The following is a 7734-nucleotide window of genomic DNA, read 5'->3' on the forward strand; positions in this document are numbered from 1 at the left end:
CTTCTGCCTTCACTCTTTTCCAGCATCAGGGTCTTTACCACTGAGTCAGTTCTTCACAACAGGTGGCCAAAGTATTGGAGTTTCAGCTTGAGCATCAGTCCTTCCAATGAATATTCAGGATTGATTTCTTTTAGGATTGACTGGTTTGATCTCCTTGCAGTCCTAGAGACTCTCAATACCACAGTTCAAAAGCATCAATTTTTCAGTGCTCAGCTTTCTTTATGGTCCAACTCTCACATTCATGCATGATTACTGGAAAACCATAGCTTTGACTAGACCAACCTTTGCTGGCAAAGTAATGTCTCTGCTTTTTAATATGCTGTCTAGGTTGGTCATAACTTTCCTTCCAAGGAGCAACCATCTTTTAGTTTCATGGCTGCAGTCACCATCTGCAGTGATTTTGGAGCCCAAGAAAATAAAGTTTCTCACTATTCCCATTGTTTCCCCATCTATTTGCCATGAAGGGATGGGACCACATGCCATGATCTTAGTTTTCTGAATGTTGAACTTTAAGCCAACTTTCTCGCTCTCCTCTTTCACTTTCATTTAGTTCTTCTTCACTTTCTGCCATAAGGGTGGTGTCATCTGCATATCTGAGGTTATTGATATTTCTCCTAGTAATCTTGATTCCAGCTTGTGCTTCTTCCAGCCCAGCATTTCTTATGATGTATTCTGCATATAAGTTAAATAAGCAGGGTGACAGTATACAGCCTTGATGTACTCCTTTTCCTATTTGAAACCAGTCTGTTGTTTCCATGTCCAGTTCTAACTGTTGCTTCCTGACTTGCATACAGATTTCTCAAGAGGCAGGTCAGGTGGTCTGGTATTCCCATCTCTTTCAGAATTTTCCACAGTTTATTGTGATCTACACAGTCAAAGGCTTTGGCATTGTCCATAAGGCAGAAGTAGATGTTTTTCTGGAACTCTCTTGCTTTTTCGATGATCCAGTGGATGTTGGCAATTTGATCTCTGGTTCCTCTGACTTTTCTAAACCCAGGGGGAACATTTGGAAGTTCATGGTTCATGTACTGTTGAAGCCTGGCTTGGAGAATTTTGAGCATTACTTTGCTAGCATGTGTGATGAGTGCAATTGTGTGGTAGTTTGAACATTCTTTGGTGTTGCCTTTCTTTGGGATTGGAATCAACTGATTAAAATGTTAATACGGTTCAGTTCAGTTCAGTCACTCAGTAATGTCTGACTCTGCAACCCCATGGACTGCAGCATGCCAGGCCTCCCTGTCCATCACCACCTCCCGGAGTTCACTCAGACTCAAGTCCATCGAGTCAGTGATGCCATCCAGCCATCTCATCCTCGGTCATCCCCTTCTCCTCCTGCCCCCAATCCCTCCCAGCATCAGAATCTTTTCCAATGAGTCAACTCTTCACATGAGGTGGCCTAAGTACTCGAGTTTCAGTTTTAGCATCATTCCATCCAAAGAAATCCCAGGGTTTATCTCCTTCAGAATGGACTGGTTGGATCTCCTTGCAGTCCAAGGGACTCTCAAGAGTCTTCTCCAACACCACAGTTCAAAAGCATCTTCTTTGGCGCTCAGCTTTCTTTACAGTCTAACTCTCACATCCATACATGACCACTGGGAAAACCATGGCTTTGACTAGACGGACCTTTGTTGGCAAAGTAATGTCTCTGCTTTTCAATATGCTATCTAGGTTGGTCATAACTTTTCTTCCAAGGAGTAAGCGTCTTTTAATTTCATGGCTGCACTCACAATCTGCAGTGATTTGGGAGCCCCCCCCCAAAAAAAAGTCTGACACTGTTTCTACTGTTTCACCATCTATTTCCCATGAAGTGATGGGACCAGATGCCATGATCTTCGTTTTCTGAATGTTGAGCTTTAAGCCAACTTTTTCACTCTCCACTTTCACTTTCTTCAAGAGGCTTTTAGTTCCTCTTCACTTTCTGCCATAAGGGTGGTGTCATCTGCATATCTGAGGTTATTGATATTTCTCCTGGCAATCTTGATTCCAGTTTGTGCTTCTTCCACCCTAATACAGACCTACTCAGTATATTGTTTGACCAACTATCAGGACACCCCATGGCCCAATCATGTTGACACATAAAATTAACCATCATCATAAGTCCTCTCATCCACTTGGCATATGTACACATCTCCTTAAACCATTCTTAACTTCTAAATAAGTACAATGACAAGGTCAAAATTCTTTCTAACATGATAGGACCACCCTCCATACAACCAAACATATACTAAACTCCTTCCGTAGCAGAGGGAATCTTCAAATGATGTATAGTCTTTTTCTTGATACCCACTAACTTAGATATTATGATGTAAAATTAATGATACTTAAACATGACACACTGGTGGCTCAGATGGTAAAGAATCCACCTGCAGTGTGGTAGACCTGGGTTCGAACCCTGGGTTGGGAAGATCCCCTGGAGGAGGGCATCGCAGCCCACTCCAGTATTCTTGCCTGGAGAATCCCATGGGCAGAGGAGCCTGGCGGGCTTCAGTCCACGGGGGCACAGAGTCTGACATGACTGAGTCACTAAGCACACACAAATATGACACCAAGTTAATACATCTTATGTTACATGTTAAGAGACTACGACAGAGATGAAAACAAAGGCACATACTTAATGTGTATAACTATACAGTTAAATAAATTCATGAGAAAAGTGGGAGGAAATATGGCAAGCTCTCCTGTAACTGGTCACACGATCATAGCTGGTATTTATAACTACCTTCTTATTCTACACTTCCTTTGTATTCAGTGACCACTTCAGTTGGCCATGGTTCTTTATGTGATGTAAGCAATCTAAATATTCATTCCTCAGGAATCTGGACTATTAGTAACCCTGTCCAGGTTGTTATTGTTATTTTCATTCACTTTAATCTTGGTGTATCATAATATTAAGAGATGCCAAAGGGGTCTTCTGCAGTCCAGACACATTCTTTTCTACCTCCATTGTAGAACAGTAGTCCAGTTTCTCCTTGGTAGTCAGGCTCAGTTACCCAGCTGTCACAGTTACTGGTCTTATCACCTGTTGATTCAGAGTCATGGGAGGCTTAAAATGGACAGAGAACAGTTTTAACTTTCTGTTCAAAGGAATCAGAGTTGTGTCTCCTGGAAAAAATGTATTTTACTTTAAAACTAAGACTTCTAGGCCACCCAAGCATTGCAGGAACAGGATATAAAATTTTTGCAAGTTCCTGAGGATAATAGTGAGTGGTACGACTCCCATTTATCACCACCTGATTACTAGACCCATAAATCACAGCTATGGTATAAACAGGCTGTAAATTGGATGCTGATTGAGGGCATATTGGTGTTCTTGAAACCCTAGCTGTAGCTCTATAAGGTATTGTCACCTATCTGGGATGTAAATGTCTTCAGAAGGCCATTCCACAATTTTATTAGTCCAGTTGTTTCTAGACTACTGTCAAGTTTTTCTTTGTTCTTTATAACTTGCAAATATTTCTTGAACTCTATCCTCCCATGCTGTTAATGGTAGGGTTTCCTAAGTGTAGATCCTAAAATGGAGATTTTATGGAAGTGATTTATAAGAAGGGATTGAGTGAAGTAACTATGGTAGGGGAGGAAATGGTGTGGTCTAAACTAGAGTCTGGTTTCAGCCTTTAGTCATGGGAGCTCTAGAGAATACTTTGTATTACTGAACTGGTTCTATCTTGAGGCAAGAGGATCAGCTGGTGTTGTAATTTTCTGTTCTCTTTTGGGAGTTTTTCAGTAAATCCTAAACTCTGAGAACACAGGGCTCTGATCTGTTTTTATTCACCATTGAACCTCCAACAACTATCAATGTTTCCTGATACTTTGTGTTCAAAATTATTTTTAGTGATTAATGAATCAGAAAGAATGAATGGAGAATATCCTGAAATTGCTTTGTGTATAGATGAGATATTTTTTAAAAGCAGTTTTTATTAATTTTTTTCTTTTTATATAGTTTTTATTGATATGTAATTCACATGTAATAAAACACACCCATTTTTAACTACATAGTTTGGCGAATTTTAACAAATGATTATATCCATTATACCACCGATTATACAATATAAGAACATGTCTATTAACCTCTGTAGTTCCTTCTCCACCCACTGATGCACAAAGTAATCACTGATTTACTTTCTGTCACCTACAGATTAGCTTTGCCTTTCTAGAACTTTGTATAAATGTAATAATCCAGTATATTATCTTTTGCATTTGACTTCTTTTATTCAGTATAACATTTTTGAAAGAGATCCATGTTATTGTTTGTAATTGGTTCATTTTTATGTGGAGTAATATTCTCTAGTATGAATGTGTTATAATTGATTTACCTATTTACCTGTTCATGTGTATTCATATTATTTCCAGTTTTTCACTGTTAAGAGTAAAAGCTGAAAAACAGTTTTAATAATAAAATGTTACTGAAAAGTTAAACTGATAACCAGAGAAATATAAATAGCTTTTACATATAGGATAATTAAATCTTGCTGAGATGTGGGAAACATCAAGATAAACTGCTCAACTGCTGATAATCTCAGTTCTGATTTCTTCTTCATCCTCTTAGTTTAAAGAAAAAATAAACACACATAATTTTCCTAAAATTTTTGACTAGAATTTTCTTAGATTTTCAATAAGATAAGAAAGAGTTCTCTAGACTTCAGTACTTTTTCCCCTATAGTTTATTGACATTTTATTTTACTCTATGCTTTTATTTATTCATTCAGTACTCACTATGGCCAGAAATTGTGCTGCCTTATAGAAAATACATTGTATGGCAGGCAAGTGATTTATGGAGCATGACTGAAAATATTTAATAAATAGAAATTTATTGAACCTGTCTGATATTAAGTTTTTTTATTTGAGTCACCACCTTCTCTGATATTTTTTAGCCTATGATGACGATGTGAGCAATCCTAAATATTCAGAAGTCCACAAGGAAGTTAAGAATATGATGCAATCTTCATTGTGTTGCTTCAGAAGTTCCATGGCCCATTAGTTTTGGAAGCTTTAAAATGGTTACACTCTGTCATGTTATAGTGAGCGTGTTACTATCAACTGTGACATATCAAAACGATCAGAGTATGAACAAAAATTTATTGAACTTAGTTAATGAACTACTATGTACAATCTGTCAAGCACAGCTCCTGGTTCAGTAAATAGTAGCTAGCAATTAGCATACCTTTTATGATCATTGCTTGGCAGTTAAGAATATGGTCTGAGAAATCAGTCAGATTCTGATTACTGACTTTTTAAAAGAATTATTTTCACTGGAGGCTAATCGCTTTACCGTCTTGTGGTGGTTTTGCCATACATCGACATGAATCAGCCGTGGATGCACATATGTCCCCCATGCTGAACCCCTCCAGCCTCCCTCCCCACCCCATCCCTGTGGGCTGTCCCAGAGCACTGGCTTTGGGTGCCCTGCGTCATGCATCGAACTTGCGCTGGCCATCTATTTTACATATGGTAACATACACATTTCAATGCTATTCTCTCAAATCATCCCATTCTTGCCTTCTTGCACATAGTCCAGAAGTCTGTTCTTTACATCTGTGTCTCTTTTGCTGTCTTGCATATTGGGTCGTTGTTACTGTCTTTCTATATTTCAACACACACACACACACACACACACATATACATGCATTAATATACTGTATTGGTGTTTCTCTTTCTGATGTACTTCCTTTTGTATTTGTATAAGAAGCTCCAGTTTCATCCTCCTCATTGGAACTGACTCAAATGTGTTCTTTTTTTATAGCTGAGTAATATTCCATTGTGTATAATTACCACAACTTCCTTATCCATTCATCTGCCAATGGCCATCTAGGTTGCTTCCATGTTCTAGCTATTGGAAACAGTGCTACAATGAATATTGGGATACATGTGTCTCTTTCAATTCTGGTTTGCTTGGTGTGTATGATTACTGAATTTTTAATATGTATGTCTTGACACCTTCCTCTTTCTGTCAATTTCTTCCCTTGGGATAGTAGCAATGCTTATCTCTTCGGATTGTTACAGAGATTACTGCTTAATACGAATCAATTAATATTTACCATTTCTGCCTTTTATTAGAAGGAAAGTCTGTGGACCCATATTTGTGTTTGATGCCACTAAAATTTAACCCCAATCTGGGTAGAATTTTCTAAATATGGAGTGATGTTGGGTTAACTTTTCCCTCTTTTCTTACAGCTTTTCTCCTCCCCTCAATGTAGAATGTACAATTTTTAATAGTTAGTTTATTTTTTACCCCTTAGTTGATACTTGCTTAGCTCATCCAAAGTGTCCTTTTGGCATTTACATCAATTGAATCGATATTGGGTTCCAGGTGTATTCATTTGTCAGCTGGAATAACTTACCTACTGCGTAAATTTCCTAATGGTATTTGTCATCTGGGCGTTTCTCAAGGCATAGATTAAGTGATTTAACGTGGGAGCTATGATAGTATATAATACAGCAACTGCTTTATCAATAGGTAAAGTAGCTGCAGGTCTCATGTACACAAGTGTGCGAGGTGCAAAGAGTAAGACAACCACTGGGATGTGGGAGATGCAGGTGGAGAGGGCTTTGCATCTTGCAGCCAAGCTGTAGGTTCTTAGAGACCAAAGGATGGCCAAACAGGAGACTAGCAAAAGAAGGAAGTTTAACAGACAGACTAAACCACTGTTGGCAGCAACAGAGAGTCCTAAAGTCTGGGTATCAGGGAAGACGAGATTGAGCAAAGGGTTCAGGTCACACATAAAGTGATCTATGATGTTAGAGCCACAAGAGGGTAATCAGAAGATGAAAAGGATCTATATGAATCCATGAAGAAAGCCTCCAACCCATGACACTCCCACTAGCAGCCGACACAACCATCAGTTCATGATGGTTGTATAGTGCAAGGGCTTGCAGATGGCCACATAATGGTCGAAAGCCATCATGATGAGCAGGATTATCTCAGCACCTCCGAAGAGATGTTCCCCAAAGATTTGAGTCATGCATCCATTGAATAGGATACTATTCTTTTCATAGAGTGAGTCTACAATCAATTTGAGGGGTACTCACAGAAGAGTAGCTAGCAGGCATCAGTAAAGGAGAGATGGGCCAGGAAAAAGTACATAGGGGACCCCAGGATGGGCTGGCCTTGGTGGCTATCATGAGCCCATTAGCTAACATAATTATAAGTTCAGTTCAGCTCAGTTCAGTCACTCAGCTGTGTCCAACTCTTTGTGACCCCATGGACTGCAGCACGCTAGGCCTCCCTGTCCATCACCAACTCCCGGAGTTCACTCAAAGTCATGTCCATCTAGTAGGTGATGCCATCCAACCATCTCATCCTCTGATGTCCCCTTCTCCTCCTGCCCTCAATCTTTCCCAGCATCAGGGTCTTTTCAAATGAGTCAGTTCTTTGTATCAGATGACCAAAGTATTGGGAGTTTAGGCTTCAACATCAGCCCTTTCAATGAATATTCAGGACTGATTTCCTTTAGTGTGGACTGGTTTGATCTCCTTGCACACCAAGGGACTCTCAAAAGTCTTTTCCAACACCACAGTTCAAAAGCATCAATTCTTCTATCCTCAGCTTTCTTTATAGTCCAACTCTCACATCCATACATGAACTACTGGAAAAAACATAGCCTTGACTAGATGGATCTTTGTTGGCCAAGCAATGTCTCTGCTTTTTAATATGCTGTCTAGATTGGTCATAACTTTTCTTCCAAGGAGTAAGTGTCTTTTAATTTCATGGCTTCAGTCACCATCTGCTGTGATTTT

At 39.3% G+C, this 7734-nt stretch overlaps 1 pseudogene; it reads right to left on the reverse strand.

Annotated features, from left to right (window-relative positions):
* Positions 1-6338: 6338 nt before the first annotated feature.
* Positions 6339-7119, reverse strand: LOC101102011 (olfactory receptor 4C46-like; annotated as a pseudogene).
* Between the last annotated feature and the right edge of the window lie 615 nt (positions 7120-7734).

The sequence above is a fragment of the Ovis aries genome, chromosome 15 (genome assembly GCF_016772045.2).
Source record: "Ovis aries strain OAR_USU_Benz2616 breed Rambouillet chromosome 15, ARS-UI_Ramb_v3.0, whole genome shotgun sequence".
Lineage (NCBI taxonomy): Eukaryota > Metazoa > Chordata > Mammalia > Artiodactyla > Bovidae > Ovis > Ovis aries.